Source organism: Pseudopipra pipra, chromosome 2 (assembly GCF_036250125.1).
Source record: "Pseudopipra pipra isolate bDixPip1 chromosome 2, bDixPip1.hap1, whole genome shotgun sequence".
NCBI lineage: Eukaryota > Metazoa > Chordata > Aves > Passeriformes > Pipridae > Pseudopipra > Pseudopipra pipra.
In genome coordinates this window covers 3,452,141-3,472,870 of record NC_087550.1, presented here as the reverse complement: position 1 = coordinate 3,472,870, position 20,730 = coordinate 3,452,141, and the positions used below count along the sequence as shown (strand labels likewise).

General features: G+C 38.6%; 1 long non-coding RNA gene across 1 annotated transcript in view; it reads left to right on the top strand.

Annotated features, from left to right (window-relative positions):
* The window catches only part of LOC135407808 (uncharacterized), a 65,295-nt gene that overhangs the window by 20,604 nt on the left and 23,961 nt on the right, over nt 1–20,730 (top strand). The window lies entirely within an intron of this gene.

Here is a 20,730-nt window from a genome sequence, read left to right as displayed (position 1 = left end):
ATACCTCCTGGCCGCCTGGTTTTATGAGTCTGTGCATAGACATGATGCTTTCATGGCCAATTAAATGGTCTTTCTTGTGTGACATTCTGAAACGCAGTCAGGTTGTGGTTGCCTGTCTGTGAGACATGAGGTCTAATGACAATGTGCCAACAGCCTCTATGGATGATTGGATTTGAGGGTTCCTTTGCTGACCAAGCTCTTCACATCTTTCTCCCATGCAAGGATTAAAAACCTTTATTTGGAATGTGAATGTGCCTTGCCAGCCTCATGACAGCCCATTCCATTGCCCCAAATCCCCACTACTTCATTACAAAGAAAACACCTGCTTGGTAGGGAGCAAAGGCCAAAAATGTGACTGGGGAGAAGCTGGTCAGCAAAACTGTTCACAGGAGAAGAAAACTATTTCCTGCAAGAGCCAATATGATCCTCAGTGTCTGTGGAAGTGAATAGAGATGGGGCTCAGGAGGTAATGGGATGTGTGAAGAGTGAGACAGGAAAATGTTGTGTGAAGCAAACAGCCAAAACATGAACATTTCCATGTGTGCTACCACGGCCTGTCAGAGTCCAACTGTAATGGCCTAGGTGCCATCTGACTTTTTTGCACAGCATAAGAAGCACTTTGGAATGTTATGTGAGCTCTCAGTAGTTTGGGAACAGGTCTGTTGCATCGTGCAAGCTGGGAACAAGCTGGAGGACTTTGTGGTTGTATGGATTGCTCGTTAGTTCGGACATTGTTTTCCCCCTTAGCCTCTGAAGTGTGTTAAGCCTGTGCCTGGAGCACCTGGCCAGCAGCAATCTAGTTCTTGTGCACCATTCCACTGTCTGAACACGTGCAGGGAAGACTGGAGTGTGGTTGGGTGCCCTTCTGCTCCACCTAAAAGCAGTAATGAAGCCAGCCTGAAAAACTGCCTTCGAGTATGTGCTATATGTGTGTGTATACATATATATATATATATATATATATATATATATATACACAGTAGTACTCTACATGGTGTATCAATCAAAAAAACCCCACTGTTAAAAGTCTCTTAAGGTCAACTGTGTGTGTTTGAGCAGAACTTCCATGCCAGACTCTGTACTGGGGTGTTGAGGCTGTGAATTGAGGACACTGTAGGTCACTATTATGACTATTCAGGTGGTTAACCTTGCTGGTGTTATTTTCGGTGTAGGAGGCAACACTCCAGATCACAAAGTTCTGTTAAATGATGTCCATTTTAAGTTGACCAACAGATGGCACCATCAGTCTCCTTTTCTCTTGTGGCTTAGAAACAAATCTTAATGCAAACCGTTGTCCAGGTCTCTCTGCTGGTAAATTCAGTAATCTCATTCTAATTAATATTTCATTTAAATTCCTAACGTCTTATAATTGTGCTTAAAAGCTGTGCATGCCTACATGTGCAATGAAACGAATTATAAGGATACATATTCATAATTTAACCTGCTAGTGTATTAAATGACTCTTGATTTTCAAGGGGTTTCCAAGTCAATCCTGAATTTGAATGATAAGTAGAAAAGGCACCACATGTGATCGTCTCAGTTTAACAGATGCATACAATAGCGAAGAGCTAAAATGCAGTTTGAAAATTGATTTAACAAGGTAAATTGCATAAAAAGTATACTGTACTGATTTCTGGAAACTCTATCTTTCTCTTTTCTCAGATTTATAGTGGGTTTTCACTGTATTCTCTAACTTTAAGACACATCCTCAGGATCTATAGAAAACCCCATCAACTGATGAAAATTATGACTTCCAGCAGCTACCTTCTTCTGTATTATCTGAATTCCCAATTAGATTTTCAGAATGAGACATTACTGAGAATGTGTCAGGAATAAGAGCTGCCTGGACACAGAGAAAAGAAAAATAAAGTCACAGGGAAAGAAAGAGCAATGTAGAGTTCAAAGGAACCATTACATATTTCTGAAGGGATGAATGCTGAGCAATGTGGACATCTAGCTAGGGAAAATACAAAGGTTGCTTTTGAGTTTCAGTCTTTATTATTTTATCCTGAAAGGTGTTAATGGCTCTTAGTATGTAGCCTAAAAGCCAGCCGTGGTATAAAGATGTCTATCAACCTGAACACTTTGGAGAGCCCAAGGCTAACTTGGCCACAGTTGTCTTCCCTGGATGGTCATTATGCAACATGTGCAAAGCATCTCTAAAATACCATCACTGAATTGCTTGGTTTCACCAGTTGTTGACTGATTATGCACAAATGTATGTGACTAAATAAAATATGAGTGAAATTTGGACCCGTGTTCTATTTTCTCATAAGAGAATAACAGTACCATTACAAATTCCTTGTGGTGACTGAGTACAAATATATGCTTGGCTTGCAAATCATCAAGACAAACTGCTGTGAGGGTGCAAAAAGCAGTCATAGGGCTTAGTAGCAAAGGTAAAGTGAACTTCCTTTACACTCAAGGCTTTTTTTTTTTTCCCAGAGGTATTTTTATCACCACAGGTATTTCAGTTATGTTTTAATTAAGCTCTATGATTATAAGTGCTTGTCAACTGAGGACATCTATCTGGGTAATTAGAATGATAGTGCAAGGGATAATTATAGAACATAAAAAGTAGCTAAAAATGAGTCTGTTCTGATGCAGTTAAATCCTGCACAGCTGCTCTGCTTTCCTTGCCCCACCTCACTGAGGACTTAGGTCACTGGCTTGCTGTCCACTCACTCTACATTACTTTAAACCAGATTAGGCAACAGTTTAACGTGAAAACTTAATGATATGGAAATCCAGCAGGGATGTGAATGGAGGGACAGCAACCAGCACACCATCCAAAGCCTCTCCTGTATCATAATGAGGTGTATTCCACGACAGACAGAAATCTTTCTTCAGCAGATGCTAAATGAATGCATTGTTCCATAATAAATCCTGTTTAGATATCCCCAAGGCCTGTGTCAACATGCTAGTTAAGCATATGTTCAAATCCAGTCTGATTTCATGAAGTACTTAAGCTTTATTCAGGCTGGGTTATGTGCAAGGGAAGGTTGCAAAATCAGAACCTATTAATAAATACCTGCTTTATTAAGCTAAGATTTGTTAGCCCTTTTTCACCAATGCTTTGCTTAGGTAGGGTTTAATATAAATGCATAATTTTTTTTTTCTGTGTTTGATTGTTTTTAAGCTGCTGGAAATCATCAGTAATATAAGAACAAATTATTCTTCATTTTAGGTCTGATTTCAAAGACACAGTGAAAGTTAGTAGAATTTTCCCCTTAAGTCAACAGGGAGCAGCAACAGGCCTTTGCATTCTTAGAAGTTTTCCAGAAAGCCTTGGTTTTCCTTCAGCATGCACATCATTGTAATTTAGAGTCCCTAAGAATGCCATTGATGTGAATGTGATCCAAATTTTCATGCAGAATTCTGAAATCCAGCACTTCCTAATTACTCTGTTCATGGAATAAAAATCTAAGGGTTAGAGGGAAAGCTTCAGAAAAAGAAACACCATTTCTAAAACCTAAAAAAAAACCCCACCCCAAACCTTTGCAGCTCCCAGCATATTTTGTATGTTGGTTTTTGTGGTGTCCTTGCTTCTTATGTCATGGTTATTTTCTTTAACCTGACTTTTTGAAAAGGGAAGAAGCAGTTCTCTCACATCCACTCTTTTACTGTTTGAGGGCACTTTAGGAGAAAAATAGTTCAGCTGTTCCTTTTCCTCTAAATCTAAAGGAAAGTTTCTGAGTTAAGGAATTCCTTTGTAACCCCAGGAAGGCAGCAGTATATTTCTGTTTAGCTTTGCTGGGCCTTTGCATGAGTTTCATCTTCTATTGATTTATGGTGAGTAGGGATAATTCTATCGGATACGAAGAATTGTGTCTTAATTTGTGTGCTGTAACCTCACTGTAAATTTGTTGTCCAAGATGTTTCCCTTTCATAATTAAATTTCAGTACCTAGTTTTATTGCTGTTCTCAGGGATAAATCTTTGATCTGAGAGCTTTCATACTCTCCATCTTTATTGCTCTCATTTTTATTACAGGTAAGGGATTATTTTTTACTATCTTCCCAATGATCTTGACAGAAACCTAACATATGTTGGTCTGTACCTTCTAATTTATTCATTGACTGGAGAAACCTTGTATTAATAAGCTTTTCACATATTGCCCTGTACTGTTATGTTCTCTTCAGCTTATATGCAGGTGCCTTCTTATTTCCTACAGAATTTTTAACCTTGTTGGTCTCTGTTCTTTAGGGCACCCATCATGCTGTCCTCAGGCAGCATGCATAGTTGTTAGTACTATTAAAGGAGTTTATGTGAAGTCTTACACTGTAACAAAACCAAAAACTCTGGGAAGTAGAACATCAAGTTTCAGCTACAGCAGCAAACCCTAAACCCCCATTGTGGAATTATTGCCTGGTGCATACGGAGTTTTCTTGGAAGGCAGAGGGACCATTAAACTCATAGTTGCTATTTGGTACAGGACTTTTCTAGGGAATAGCTCAAATGGCTGAAACATTTGTGAAAATGCCATCGATGGCCCTGTCTTTAAAAATAAAATGAAGCTCCAGGTATGAGAATTAGAACAGAAAAGGAAAGCAATACACAGGAATTAAAACAGCGTAAAATGTAATTGCAGCATTTAACATTTATGCTGCAATGTCATAAATGTCAGCCAGCAGAGCCTTCAGCAGAGATTAAATTGCTCTGCTTCACCAGTGGGATGGCCATGCATAGTAATCATTCCAGGTGTTTCTTGTGCACATCTGTCCCGAGATCTCTCTTGGCAAAGAGTCTGTCCTTTGCTACCTTTGAAAGTCTCTTCTTTTGGGATTTGTCAGAATGCTACCCAGGATTTATGTTAACTGGGGAGCCAAGATGTTGCCATGGCAATCTCAGCTGTTTATAGCTTTTTGATATAATAAGCAACATTCACTGTAGCCCTGCTTCTAAAAAATTTAAGAGGTGTGTTAGTAACAGATAAACACGTGATGCAACGAGTCATCTTTCTGCTTTTACAGGAAACCAAAAAAGAAATGAAACCTGATTTCCCACACACACAGGTTATGGACACAAAGGTCAGAGTGAAGCCTGGATTGCACTTTGAACGCTGCAACTTTCTGCATTAAGTTGTGTTAATGTTCAAGTGCATTTCTCTCGGTCAGTCTCTTTTGGGCTGGATCACATCTGTGGAGCTGGAGACGCTCCCTCTGGTGGCTCATCTATCACTTGGCATCTTCCACATTTTTGAAAGCTGGTTTCTGCACAGTCTGGTGGATAAAACAAGCACAAAAGCATTGGTTCAAATGATGGTGGAAATTTGGCAACGGATTTCAATTTGCATTCAGCAAACAGTGATTAGTGGGTACTGCTGGGGTGGTTTGTCGAGCGTGCACAGACTTAATTATAAATTCACCTGCACACTTCAAACGTGACCTTTGACCCCTGAGAAATTAATTTGGCCATCCCTTGACAGAGATTGCTAACACTGCTGAAGTTCAGAAAAATACTGTCTTGCTCATCCTAAAGGTGTTTTATTTATTATTTATGTTTTGACATCTTTAAGGAAAAAGAAAGCACTATGTTTATTTAACATTGTGAAAGAAAGGCAGAAGAGGCTGCACACCTTTTTAATTAGAATATATCTTGTGATGGGGAAAAATACTATTTCTAGAAGAAATTAAAAAAACCCAACACAAAACCAAACCACTTGGATTTCAGCAATAAGGGGTCTTAACATTACCTCTGGAGAAGAGAGCTTTGGAGACAGGTGTTCTGTCCAGGCAAGGCATTTTTACTGACTACCTACAACAGTGACAGGGCATTTAGCAATATTTAGGACTTGCAAGGAGATTTTTTTCAGCATTTTGAAATGGTAGTAGCATTTTCCTTTTGCCATTCCAAACAGTTGGATTCAAGGTAATTAATATATTGTCTCTATGAGGTGTAATTTTAAAAGGAAAGGTAACACCTTATAGAACTCATAGGAAGGATATTTTCAAGGTTTTTCAAGTTATTTCAGAAGAAAACTCAATTTCATATGGAAATGCAGGTGTTTTGGAAGCAGTTGCAAGGATCAGTTTTCTCTAATAGGTGATATAAACACATATATATTATATTATGATATAATGCTACCCAGCTTTTGGGATTGATAGCCTCTGTAATCAGTGCAGTCCACCACTTGTGATTTGATTGTGATGATGTTAAAACCTCGTCGGTGTCAACTTGTACTCACTCTTTCTTTGTGGAAGCATTTACAAAACCTGGTGTTTAAAAAAACCCAAACCTGCAAATGTTCTTTTCAGCTTTGATGACAATAAGTTTTGTGTTTTGAATGTTTTCATTGAAAAGTCTCAGCTACTAGAATCAATGAATCGCTCTGAAAACGTTGGTGTTCATTAAAATTAAATGGAAGGTAAGTAAGAAGGTCTGCAGTTCTGCCTTTGCAGAGGAACTCCTTGAATGTTGAACTGATTATAGGCTGTTGATCCAAATGTGAAAAGTAAAAGCTAAATAATCACAAATTTCATGACACTGAAACTTGTCTAAAAGCTTTAGAGGTCAGGTTGCTGTTCCTCTTTTAATTTCAAAATAGTGAGATTCAGCATGACTAAACATCATCCGCTGAAGATAAAAGTGTGTTATGTTTTTAGTGACCAAAACTGCTCCAGAAACTGCTCCAGCTAGTTCAGAAACACTTGTTGACCAAAGAATTAATTTCTTTCCTGTTTTCTATGCAATTTCATGCCTTTACTTTCAGTCTTAATGAATGTGTATTTTTTTGTTGTCTGTCAAGCAATTGACAGTATTCCAAATTCAGACTTTTTCTGCTCCAAACTGCTAACTACAGCCACTCAAGAGTTAGATCTTGCTCCTGCCCTCTTTTCTGAGCGCAATTGGTCCCTTAGTCATACTATCATGATTTGGGAAACCAAAGAATTCTATTGCTCTTTAAAAGTCAGTTTATTTTCTCTCCATTTCTCAGCAATGGGAACTTCCTTTTCCTGCAGCAGGAAACCCATGGTGCTGAAGGTGGCTTCAGATTCAAACAGTTAAGTATCAAGAAGTAATCCCTATTTTGCCAGATTTATTTAAAAAGTCATGCCAGCTAGCAGTGATGTGCAGTTTCAGTCTGTAGTCCAGTTTTCTGGATTACAACAGAGTAACCTTGTACATATTTTTTTGCACATAACATTGGGAACCTGATGCAATCCCAATGTTTATATGCACCATCATGTCTGAGGCTTCCACATCATGTTTTCAGTCTGCTGGCTGATGTTAACACGTTATGACAAAAGGTCGGATGTCTCAGATATATTTCCAGTTTCAAGCTTAGCTCAACCTCAAGGAAATGGTGAGATGTTCCTGGAGAGCATGTTGTTGGGGAGATTGGCAGGGAGGAGGACAGAGAATTTGGGATTACCTTGTTCATTAGCAGCCAGTTGTTGGATTGAGCCACAGATCTTTAGAGAGTCAGGCCTCTTTGGTTCTGATTTGTGCAAAAATGTACTTGTTTTTCAGAGCTTTGTGCATCGTAGTAGGAGCAAAGATGAAGAGGAGGCTGGGGAAGCACCTCCAAGAGCAAATTTCCCCCTAGTGGACTATAATAAGGAGATTAAATTTTATTGTTCTTTTTCCTGTTATCTTCGAATTCTCATGTGGGACCAGCTCAGTGAGGCTCCTGTAGCAAAGAATAAGTTGCTCTGAACTAATAGTCTATTGTGCTTCAAGAAGGAAGGACAGTATGGAGTAGGGATGAGGACAGGAATGCTGTAAAAAAACTTATGCTTCAGGCTTGTCTGAATTTTCCTGCAAACACGCCGTAGGCAGCATAGAAGAGAAACATTTCCCCGTTGCTCAGTATTTAACTATGGGTGTAAAAGCAACCTAATTTAAGTAAATGGGTTAACAAATTAATTCAGACTAGCATCGATGATTTAAAGCTTTAGCTTGCTTTTCCAGAAGACTCTTGGAGCACTTGTGGAAATGGAACAGTCTCCGTAGTCTTAGAGATTGTAGAGACACTTCAGGTTCAATTTTTGATTTAATAAGTCTTCCAGCAAAATGTTATCAGTAGAGCAGCAGAAGAATTGCCTTACAAGATGCCCTTCACTGACAACAAAGAATAAGTAGTCCTGATTTGCCTTATATAAGGATGTTTTCAGTTAATTTTCCTTGTCCTATAAGGAGATCCAGGTCTTCAGCCTCCAAGGAAATGAATGTGTACTTCCACTGACTAATTCTGTGAAGGGAGACTTCAGGGGGTAAAAAAATGTTGCCTATTATACAGGTGTTCCTTGTGTTTAGGCACTTGGAATCCACCTTGGAGCATTACTAGATGATTCTCATGATAAAAACAACTCCAAACTGATCCATCGTGGAAACTTCCACACTACAAGAATGAATCTCTTCAGAGGCAGGTTGGCTTTTTTTTTAAATAGTGCTTTATATTCCTTCAAAAGTTTTTCATTTAAAAAGGAAAAAAAAGAATCCTAATAATTGAAGTGTTAACATTCAGGTAGGCCACTGAAGAAATCCTGCTGAGTCATTGATAACTGTGATATTTTGAATTTGATGGTTTTATACTTGTTGTGGGAAATTTATATGTCTTCTCATGAAGGCCCCCGAGCCAATATCTACTAGACTTGCCCACGATGCTTTTGATTTGTTTTATTTTAACTACATCTGAGCCTACTGAGATCAGTCACCTAAAGGTACAGGACATCTCCTGCCGAGACCAGGATTGTTTCTATTCCGTGGATTTGTTGTAGATGAGGTTGATAAATTCAGCTTAGCAAGCAGGCTTCTTTGCTTGTGCCCTGCTGAAAAGTATCCACTCTTAAGTGCTCCATTGAAGACAAATATTTCTGTGCATTTGGACATTGATTGCTGTGAACAACTGCCACATACAGCTCCTTCTGTTTCTTGTAACCTCTGTCACAATCACCTGTACTCTCTTGTTCCCACGGTGCTTAATGCTGTTTCAAAACTTTCCTAGGGAATTTATTGTGGTCATGGATGTTTGTGTGTAACTTCTAAGTCTATTTGTGGCTGTGTGATGATCTTAAAGTATTTGGAAGTAATATCTGCTCTTTCTTCGATAGTGACTTAACTCCAAAAACATTTTTACTGTTGCACATTTAAGTCTTGCAAAGAAAATGAGAAAAAGTTTACGTGTGCTGTCTAAAAGACAAATAAAAAGAGAATTTCAAATATTCTTTTCTACTACTGCAGATGAGTTACATATGTTCTGCCCCAGCACTTCAGAAAAAATAAGAGATCCCTGTCTTCTAAGAGTCACATGCTTTGATTTAATGAATGAGCAGAATACCCAGCACAAATCACTGGAAATCTGAGTGGGAGGGAACATGCAAGGAGGTGAAATAACCTCTGTGTAAGACCTGGACATTTAGGAACAATGAGATGCTGCATCAAGTAATTTATTAAGGCTCTTTCTCCATATCTCATGTCTGAAAACAACAGATTGATTTGGGTCTTTGTTTAAAACTGTGCATGTGCATGTGCAAAGTTGCATATGCACAGAGATCTAGATGTGTGCTTATGTGTTCTACTAGTTTTGAATTTTGGCTTGTGAATGTTAAGAAGTAACTGATTTTGTCTTTAATAAGCTGTATGAGGAGAGAGAAAGAATGAAGACTAAAAGAATAAGAACATGACATATGTATCAAGAAGCTAAATAATTGTTCTTAATAATCATGAATATGTGCCTAAACCACTCTTTCACTGCTTCTAAGGCTTATCCATCACTACTGAAGGAATATTTTTATTGGGCATCTCTTACAGTAAAATGTTTCTTTTCATTTGACTTTGGATAACCTTGTTGTCTGAAAGGACAGGCTGTGTTCAAATCCTGTTAGGAGGTAGGATTGCTTTGCCAAAGCTTAAGAAACTGGAGTCTCTTGTCTTCCCAACTTACTCTGAGCTGCTCTCAGCAGGGCCTAGAAAACAAAGACTGTCACCATCATGGATTTTGCTTAGACAAGCGTGAAGATAAGGCAGGGTGTTCTCCCTTAAAATGGGAGATACCTGAAAGATGCCTATAGCTCTAAATAAAAAATTGGAGTTATGATGTTCCACTGAACCTAGAACTTAATCAAATAAAAAGGAAAGCATAAAGAGTAAAAGGGAAGCAAATATCATAATGACAGTAACTGGGTCATTCTTTTGATTTCATCTGTTATCCAGAGGCTGATTTAAAAATTTAATTCTTCTAAAGCAGTTAGTCCAAAATTAGCGTTAGAAATTACCTCCCCCCTTTTTTTTTCCTTTAATCAAACCTACTTTTTGCATCTGATTTCATGTTCTTGTACTTGTTCCCAGTACAAAAGCTATCAGAGAGAGTCTGGTAAAAGGCCACTAAAAGGATTAAAAGACTGGAGCACCTTTCCTATGAGGAAAGGCTGAGACAGCTGGGACTGTTCAGCCTGGAAAAGAGAAGGTGTGGGCAGCATCTCATCCATGTTTCATGAACTGAGAGGATGTAAAGAAGGTGGAGCCAAGCTCTTTTCAGCAGTGCCCAGTGACAGGACAGGATGCAACGGGCACAAACTGCAACACAGGAGATCCCTTCTGAACAACAGAAGACATTTGTTCACTGTGATGGTGGCTAAGCAGTGTCTCAGTTTTCCCAGAGAGGTTGTGGAGTATTCATTCTTGTCTGGATCCTGGGCAACTGAGTGGCCCTGCTTGGGCAGGAGGCTTGGACCCGATGAATTCCAGAGGTCCCTTCCAAACTCAACCTTCTGTACCTGCATTTTTATGCCCTAGTTATGCTTTGAACTAAAAGCAAATCCTGCACAAATTGACATTGAATCATTGCCATTTATGCAGTTCCCTTGACTTCTTGCACAGTGACAAACATGTTGATAACAAAAGCTTGCTTCTCTTTGGGGCATCTCTTGGACTTATGCAGCGTACTCTTGAAGGGACTAATAAGCTAGATAATAGTTTTTGGGTCAGATCTCTGAAACTTGGTCACCAGATTTAAGTATTTGACTGCAAAAGCAATGAGTAATAGGTAAACTTCTTATTCTAAAATGTCCTTCAAAATAGTTGCTGAGTAGAGCAAGACAATCTCTGCTGTTACTCGTGTGTGTAAAACCATATATCAAAAATATCCATGATGAAAGTCAGACCTTTTAAGAAATACTGAGCTGGAAGGCTATTACAAGAGAAATGAGAGGTCCTTAATGCAAAGTCTTATATGGAGAAGAGGGAAGTATAATTCACTGTGTCAAAAATTCTAATTTGCAGGTTCCTGTTCTATTATAATGAAGGAGTAATAAATGGAAGGATAGCTTTCCATGAAGCAAGTAAGATGGAAGAATGAATATATCACTTTTACTTCTTCTATAACTTCTCCTGGATTTATTTTTCTCTCATCTTTTTTTGAGTGATTGTTAGTGTTCTTCACCCTCTAGCCCAGAGCTGATAGAATAATAAAGATAATACTGTTCCCATAGGTGCTATTACTATTTCCATATCACAGGCATCACCTGGAGAATTCCACCCCTTTTTTCATAAATCATGATTAAGATACAGGGATTTTGTAGTGAAGGGAGAAAAGAGATAGAGAGGAGGTTGGCTGATGTTACTTTTTTTTAGAAGCAGTTTGTATACATCCAGTTTGCCCAGAGATAATTGAGAGGAAGAGATGTGAGGGAATGACAGAGGGAAAGAAACTAAAGACTGACAAAATTTTCAGATGGGATGTGTGTGTTATGACTGAGAAGGCAGGGCAGGTATGATCTTAGACTAAGATTTTTGATGAACGAAGAAATTTAAGGCAGATATTGAGTTACATAAACATGCTGTGCACACAAGAACTTCACTATATAATACAGAAACAATCTCTAGACAGACATAAAAGGGGAAAAATTTTAGGATCCTGTTGGTATTCAGTTTCTTCAGTCCGGTGACATCATTCACAAAATCCAAGCTAACGATTTAATAGTAACAACTCAGCACACTGTAAAGTCACATCATTATTTCCAGCTTCTGGCTGTAGGTCTGACAACTGCTTCAAACTATTCAGGTATTGTACACATTGAAAGCAATGGGATTTATTGGTAGTTATTCTCCACCAGATGAATATATGGCATGTTGATAACTGCCTACTCCTCTAAGGGAAAAGAATTATATTCAAAATATGTTTCTCGCCCTTCTCTGCTGCCAAAATGTTTACCTGGTTACTCAGCATAGCAACCTGTCAACCATATGGATGCCATTCAGCCACTTTTGCTTCTCAGAATGCTGTTGAACAGGGCCCACACAACCAAATGTCCAAATCCTGCAATTCAGTGTGACTCAATAGAGTTGGGAGAAAGACCACAACTTTCTCAAGTGGCAGCAGGCACCTGTGTCTCTGCTTTACTCATCTTCCTGTCAAAAAAACCCCAAAGAACCCTCAGGTCCATCAATGTAAGTTCTGTCTGCTGGGCTGCAGAGTTGCATAGCTATCTGCTTTGCTGATGTGGCTTTGCAGCTGTAACAGGAGTAATTTTGGGTTAAAAGGATTTAAAAAAGAAAAAAAAAATACAGCAGTTTGCAATAACCTTGGTCAGGTTGAAAGGGGGAAAAAACATGTGAAAGTTATCAGCTGGTGTGGAGATACTTATTAAAATAGTAATAGTATAGATAAATCATGGCTGAGATGAACTACTAAGGTATTTTCAAGCTCCTATTAAAACTTTCACTTGTATTGCATTATTAGTTTACCAGTACACTTACTAGCACTAATAGCTGCTAACCAGCAAAATCTTCATAGGAACATTTTCCCAAATGTGTCATATCATTGGCTCAGTTATGTAGAAATGCCCAAGGAGCCCACAGGCTGCCAGTGATGCCTTGCTACTGCCCCACATTTAAAAAGGGTGCAAATGGACCTGCATGGTGTCCCTTTTGCTTTGATTTGATGTTCCTGGGTGCCTAGAACTTTGTGAGGGGGGGACAAAGGGAAAGGAGTCACGTCTAAAAATTAAATCTAATTTTGAATTTTCTCATTAGATTGACAAGGTCCAAAGCAAACAGAAATACCAACTCCAGTTTGGTCTCTAATCCTGAATCACACAGTTGCTCTAAACCCTATTTGGCCATCCGTTGGACTCTCTGATGACAACAGGAATATTTTAAACCATTCAGAACGATCACAGTTTTGCTGAGCTGCCCACACTTTGCCATGGTTACACAAAGAAGTAACTTGGTGACACACACACACACATTTGGCATTTCTTGCATTTGTTTGTTTGTTCAAGGGCGGGAGGGCTGTGGGTGACAAACATCTGAGAGAGGAGGTTTGAGTTTACATCCCTCCGGCCCCCAGGCTGTTAATTTTAGCAGCCTGAGCAGAACTGCCAGAGTTCCCACACTTGGTGTGTTTGGGGTGTGCCAGGGCAGGGGTGGCACAAAGGGGGGTGTGCTACGAAACGGCAGGTGAAGGTGGTTTTCCCCTGTACTCAGCACTGGTGAGGCCACACCTCGAGTGCTGTGTCCAGTTCTGGGCCACTCAGTTCAGGAAGGACACTGAGGTGCTGGAGCAGGTCCAGAGAAGAGCAACAAGGCTGGTGAAGGGACTGGAGCACAAGTGCTGTGAGGAGAGGCTGAGGGAGCTGGGGCTGTTCAGCCTGGAGGAGGCTCAGGGGAGACCTCATCACTCTCTACAACTCCCTGACAGGAGGGGGGAGCCAGGTGGGGGTTGGTCTCTTCTCCCAGGCAACTCTCAGCAAGACAAGAGGGCTTGGTCTCAAGTTGTGCCAGGGGAGGTTTTGGTTCGATATTAGGAAGAATTTCTTTCCAGAGAGGGTGATCAGCCATTGGAATGGGCTGCCCAGGGAAGGGGTGGATTCTCCGTCCCTGGAGGTTTTTAAGATGAAACTGGATGTGGCATCGGTGCCATGGGCTGGGAACCACAGCGGGGTTGGATCAAGGGTTGGACTTGATGATCTCAGAGGTCCCTTCCAACCCAGATGATTCTATGATTCTATGATTCTATGATTCTGTGTTTCTATGATTCTATTGCCATGGGAACCACGAGGGGAGGGGAGCAGATCTGGTGTGGTGGGGAGGGGGCACAGAGAGATGTTTTATTACGTAGCTGGATTTATTTTTAAAATTGTTTGTGGCGTGGAAATGTCACCGATGCAGACTTTGACTCAGAGAGGACTGGCAGTGGCCTTGGTTGAAAGCAGCTCTGCACCTGCCGGGATTATCCTCACAAAGTTCCCACCAAAATGTTTTCCTCTGATACGTATTAAAATTGCTGATGTTGTGAATATACATTTTTATATCTTGACAGTAGTTTCATCCATTGGAGATTTCATGGGTGGATCCTGCTTCAAAAAGTAAGCAGATGATTTTGATTCTCATTAAAATTAAGATCAGATCAAAGGCTGAGCATCTTTGGCATCCCCAGACATTCCTTATGTTGTCCCTGTAGCTCCCAAACCAAAATTCCCCTCTGTCCATCTTTAGTATGACCCTTTCAGCTTCTTAAATGTTGAGATTTGGTTCAGATAAATTGTAAATATGAGTCCTTCCCAGTGCAATATCTCAGTTGTGACTCAAGCTACAATGCTTTCATTGCAATAAAAGCTGCAACTATTAAACTTGAGTGATGATTTTATTTATGATTCTAATCCATCAGGAGGACTAAAATCAAACAATAGTTCTAAACTTGCCTTGCATTTGCACTGCTTTAATTAGCTCTCTAAAGGGGAATGAACTTCCTCTTTTTGGCAGCCATTAAAAATGTTGATTGCAAGTGACTACAAAGCTTGAATCTCCCAATGAAGATATTCTATGGGAAATATTATGAACATTTATTTAAGAAATTATGAAATACAGTAGATGCCTTTGGCCTCTTATTTTATTAGACAACAGTGAATCACCATTGAGGATCACCAATAAGAGCATTTAACACTGGAAGAGTATTAGCTTTACTTAGTTTCCAGCCAGTTACATCTTCCTACAAAAGAGGATTCAATTAAAATATAGAAGAAATATTGAAAAAATAACACCAATTATGCAAAACTTTAAAAAGTGTTCTTGAATTGCAACTTGTTTGCGATGCATCCACACCAGAGGAAACAATACATATGATTAGTAAACACACATACTGTGGTTACCATATTTGCCCATTTTTTGAATGGACAAGATTTTACAACAGTCTTTTAGAGTAAAAAAGAAAAGTAGTTCTGCTGAATCTATTTACCCATTAGTTTATAACATTGTATGACATAGGTTTTGAAATAATTTCTTTGAATGAATATTCTTTACACCTGAAAGTGAAACTGCTGCTGCCAAAACCTGAAAAACTTAAGTAAACTTGCAGTCTACTTAATGATTTTTCTCATTGATCTTGTGATTTGGCCTGCTTTAAAACTTCAGCACAAACATGAACTGGTTAAGACATTAAACCTAAATTACGTTTTGAGAATTTTACTAAGTTGTGGTAAATTTAGTGCTTAATGGAGTTGTCCTGCTTTAAATATAATTTTAAATAGGCTTATTTTATAAGACGTATAAAAGAACACAGCATTTTTTTTAAATGAATTTATACACCTTTTGGAATGCTGATTTATCTGGGTTTGCACTTCATTATGTGCACAGATTTCAAATAGCACTAGACTTGGCCTTCTCTAAAACAGACTTTTCAGTGAATATTATGTTAATTGTATCTATTTAAATATAAAGAAATTCCTTGTTAACAGGAGGAAATTATTTTCAAGTTTTAGTGGGGCTAATAAGACCACTCCATTGCTTTCCAAGTTACGTGGAAGAACTTTTTGGCCAAGGACACAGCTCAAAGCTAAGGACCTATGGCAAAACCATCGGATTTTAATTGGAATTTGTTTAACTGTTATGTGTATTACTGAAGGCCATTTACTCTGACAAGAAATGTTAAATAAACCAGTAATGAATCAAAACAGGAGACAGGATACAGTCCTCTTTTCTCTTTTGATAATTTGGCAAGGTAAGAAGTGATTTATTGACTACTGAAATTCAACGGATTGGTCACATATGGAAAAATATTTTTTAATTAGGACAATTCTGTAAATTTAAGCTTCTCAATGTGTTATGAAAGTTGTTCCTAATTACATATTTTAATGGTATCTAACTAGTAGTATTTATAGTCTGTTCCATATATCATCCAGCATTAACTCTTTCTTTTCAAATGAACATTTCCCCTCCCCTCCTCTGGTTCTATAATACAGTAAAACATGTGGCATGAGGATATATAGGTCTGATACAAATGCCTTTTTAATATTGTACACTTTCTTGCTATAGACAGACCTTAACAATTAAATTCTGGTCAGTTAGTATACTTGCATTTATAAACCCTGAAGTTTTTTGACAGCAGCACCAGATTATGGCCATTTCAGATCAAGGAGAATTAGGGGGTTTTTTTTACTACTTAGTATATTTTTTAAAAAATTATTTATCACCTTTTGTTCCCCTGCTTTCCTTTAGAAAAATAAATCTGGTGTTGTTTTTTTTTAAGGACTAGAATAACTATTTAGAGGTTGACTTTGTTTCAGAAGAGATGGGCAGAGATAGGTCAGTTTTGGACAGTCCCTCTCCAGCCCTGTTCTGAAAGAGCAAAGATCTTGTTACCAGCAGACCATTTGGTGATCACTTCATGGGTGACAAAGCTTGAAAGTATTCTGTTGCTTTGCATTTAATTACACTCCCCATTTTCATTTGAATGTAATGCACCAGATGAGAAAAACATGATGGGCTTTGATTGGCACTGATAGTAAATGGCTTTTAGTCCAGCTGAATACATCTACAGAAGCTTTGGTAAAGCTTTCCCATTTAGAGAGGTTAGATAATGATTTACAAAATTTCTAATTTTTTGGAAGTGTCAGTTCTTCTGTTCCTAAATTTAGTTGTAAAAATAATTTGGTAGGCTGAAATAATGTGAAAAAATTATTTGTCACGTGATTTTTACTGCCTTGGATTTTTATGAGTAATCCCTCCTTACCGAGATGGCTGTTGGATCCAGTACAGGAAAATTCACTGGTTTCACAGTATTTTTTTCACAAAGAGCAACTTCCATATCAAATTAGAAAAGATGAAGGAGAATGTATGCCACGGTTTTCACAGCTGCTTAAAAATCAGCAGCATTTTTAATCTGCTAATGAGATCCTGAAGTATTTAAAAACCACAGAGGAAGGATTAATGCTGGTGGAATAGTTCAAAAAGAGGTAAGAAGTTTTGTAATGTGAAAAGTCATCCCAACCTCTAAGCAGAGTGAAACAGCTGATTTATTTAAAGTGCAAGGCTGATTTATTTGAAGTGCAAGGCTAAGGAGAATTCTTTAAAATGTATCAATGAAGTAAATCTGCACGGGAACTTTGATTCATTTGTGTGTGCATTTTAATGGTGGTTGTTATTTTTTTGTGCCAGAAAAAGAGAAATGCACAATAGTGTAATATGGTGTTTGAATGTTGGAAGAAATAGAAAAACGAAGTTGCATTTAGCTGAATGCAGAATAATAGACTCTACAGATGTCAATTGACAGTATCATGTCAGTTTTTATAATGCTGTTTGTTCCATTGTTTGGTCACATGCTCTTCACTAAGCAAATAATGCATTTTTACCTCACCTATGTCACCTATTTTCACGTCGATTAATTCACGTAGTCATCTACATAATTTTTAAATTAAGTAATTTTGATTTAAAGTTGCTGGTAAATAGTGGGGGGGAAAAAACCCAAAAAACAGGAAAATATTTGATTTCAAAACAGCCAGTCCTGTTAACACATAGTTTTCATCATATATTTCCATTTGTTTTTAATTACTAAGTACATTTTCATGAAAATTACGAACTTTCATGGGTTAAGGGTTCCTCTGCTCCTGCTGTTTATTTCTTTCATGCAGACATACTTCACTGTTTCTGGCAACCAGACTATCTTTAAAACAGCACATGGTAACATTGCAAACTCTGACAAACTCTGAACACTGACTTCAGTGGGAAACGTGGAACAACACAAAGCCTGGATCAAATCTTGAGGGGATTTAAACTGATAAACTGACTTGAGCCAGGCTTCCAGGTTTCTTCTATCTGAGCACCTTATATGTGTATGTGCCCCCACGTAAATACCTTCAAAAACCTTTTGAGAGGTGAAAACTGAGATTACATAGTGGCAGAACCTCTGTAAATAATAAAATTTCAAGCTTGCCATACAGCATTCCTTTGGCTTTTGTGGCTGACTTTGTACATATAATATAAATATAATGAGCATATGAGATGGGTTTCAATGAGATCAATATCTGTATTGCATGAATTAACAGTAGTTTTATCAGGACTGGATGAAGTCTTGATCTAAATAGGAATACTACTCAGCTGCATAACTGTGCCCATGTCGTATGTGAGGGGAAAGTACATTTTACTCAACAGTGCTAGTAAGGCTGGAAGGGAGAACTAGAGAATCTTCATTCATCTGTAAGATCTGTAAGTAATATTTTCTGCATAATTTTATTCGTGGTTTATCTTCCATTTCAGACTTTTAAGATGGCAACGTTGAAGAACAAGCATTCTCCCAAAACCGGAAAAAATCCCACAGGGAAACATATTCTCCTCTAAATCTTCCTTTTGAATGTATTTCTTCCTTAAGAACTGTGCTAATATAGCCATAATTTTTCAGTGCAGAAAGTTGGGTGGCATTAGGAGATGTTAGGCACAGACCTTGTCCCTGTCATCCAAGCTGTGCTGGCACAACTGTTTGTGGGACAATCCTGTGAGCTAGACTGGTGTGCTGTCTGCATTAAAACAATGCAGAAGGTATGATTTGAAACTGTCACCTCACCAAATACTACCCTGCCACAAACTGATCATGCTTCAGTGGATATGGGAATCTCACTTAGCAGAATGGTACTGCTGAAGGACAATTCAGGAGAGACCAGCCACACATCAAGTTATTTTTATTCCTTATCAGCATCTAATTAATTTGTATTAAGTGTTGGCTGGATAGCTGGGAGTGTCAGGAAGCCTATATGCTAATTGCCTTTAAAAATAAATGCATCAGAGCCACTGGGGCATTTCTGTTGTGTTCTTAGGTTATTCATAGAAATTATGAGGTTATCAAATGCAAATGTGATATTGGCAGGCATATGCTCAAATATCATCTTCCTAAGCTGTGCAATTACTCAGGGTGTCATCTCAGGCTTCAAGCAACCAGAAACTTCTGTTCCTACATAAAACATCATCGAGGTATTATAAGGCCTTTGGCAATAGAACACAATTAAAATACCTCAGGCAGTGAAACCCATTAATATAAAAGAGGCTAAATTCAGGAGAAATAGTTGGGGCGTGCCTGTTTGACAGTGACAGGAGCACAGAGCCCTTGCAGATTAAATCACCCTGCTGAGACTCTGGACCCTCTGCATGGTAATGTCACAGCAGAGTGCCTGAGCTGCCACGCTTAAAGATAATTTGGACATCTCCGTGCTCCACCTCAGTGGTCACAGGCAGCAGTCAGTGGTCCTTCTTTTTTTGTGAGTTCAAATCACATCAAGGCAGCAATAGTACATCACAGTCCAGATGTTTATGTTACCAGCTCCAGCTGCAGCTGTATTAGGCTGAGTGTCCTGTTCTCCTGCTGACTCCCTCTGCTCCCATGGCTGAGTCCTTACAACCATCTGCATGGGTGCAGCCATTCCAAACAGCTTGGGTGCAGGCCACTTCTCTTTGGGAAGTCAGTGGAGCAGTGGTTATTATGGGGCCAAACCTGCTCTGATCAAGAATTCTCTGTCAGCACGCTGAGTTACAAAAATACAAATTATACAGGCAGCTTCTCAGCATTTATACAGTGCTTTTACAGTAAACCTATACTGTTTTCATCTTTTCAGCTTGAAAAAAATGAGGTATACTGCACTGTAGTGAAACAGCTTTACTTGCAGACACTTTGCTAAGCTATCTTCACAGATGATTTTTGAAAACAATAGTCAAATATTCAGAATAGTATCCAGGCACTTAAAATTCGCACACGAAAATTATGTGCTGGAAACTTTCACTTCACTGTTACTGCATTTACACTGTGTAGAGTTTACATTACACACATAAAGAAAACATTTGTATTTTCTAATTATAGAAGTTTTAATAAACACCAGCTTTGAATCATGACTTTTTCTATATCTACAGAAGCATAGCATGCACAACTGCAAGACATTTCCATGTGTTACCTTTCTGATGTGTATGAGACCTGACCCTAAAAAAGTATCTCTATGCAGATAAAGGTGGGGTCTGGACACAGTTAATTTTTAAACTCTACTGAAATTGCCAGCTGTGAGGATTTCTGGAATGGCAACATCCCATCCTTGGAAAGGGAACAATTTATTTCATGTAAACATGTAAAGAGCTTACAGATGAAAATTGCTCTCAGTCATTCCTTGCATGGCCTGTCCTTGAAAGGATCATCCATTTTCATTTCTTTCTACATAGTTACTGAATTGCTCATTTCTTAATTAATGTACTGTGACCTTAAAAAAAAGGTGAACCAGAACTTTCCCTGTCATCCCACCTGTACTTTTTAAGAGTGCAACATCTCTTCCCATCTCAACAGTTATGATAGAGCAGAGCTATCAGTGGCACAGTCCAGATGCACATTTTACAGGTTTTTCCAGGCAAACTAGAGCTATATAACCTTGTCTAGTGAAATTGAATCTTCTAACAGCATTTTGCCTTTCATTTTTTTCTGCCAGAGGGCCTGTCTGCTGTGGACAATCTAGATATTATTGAAAATTATCAATCTAGCAAT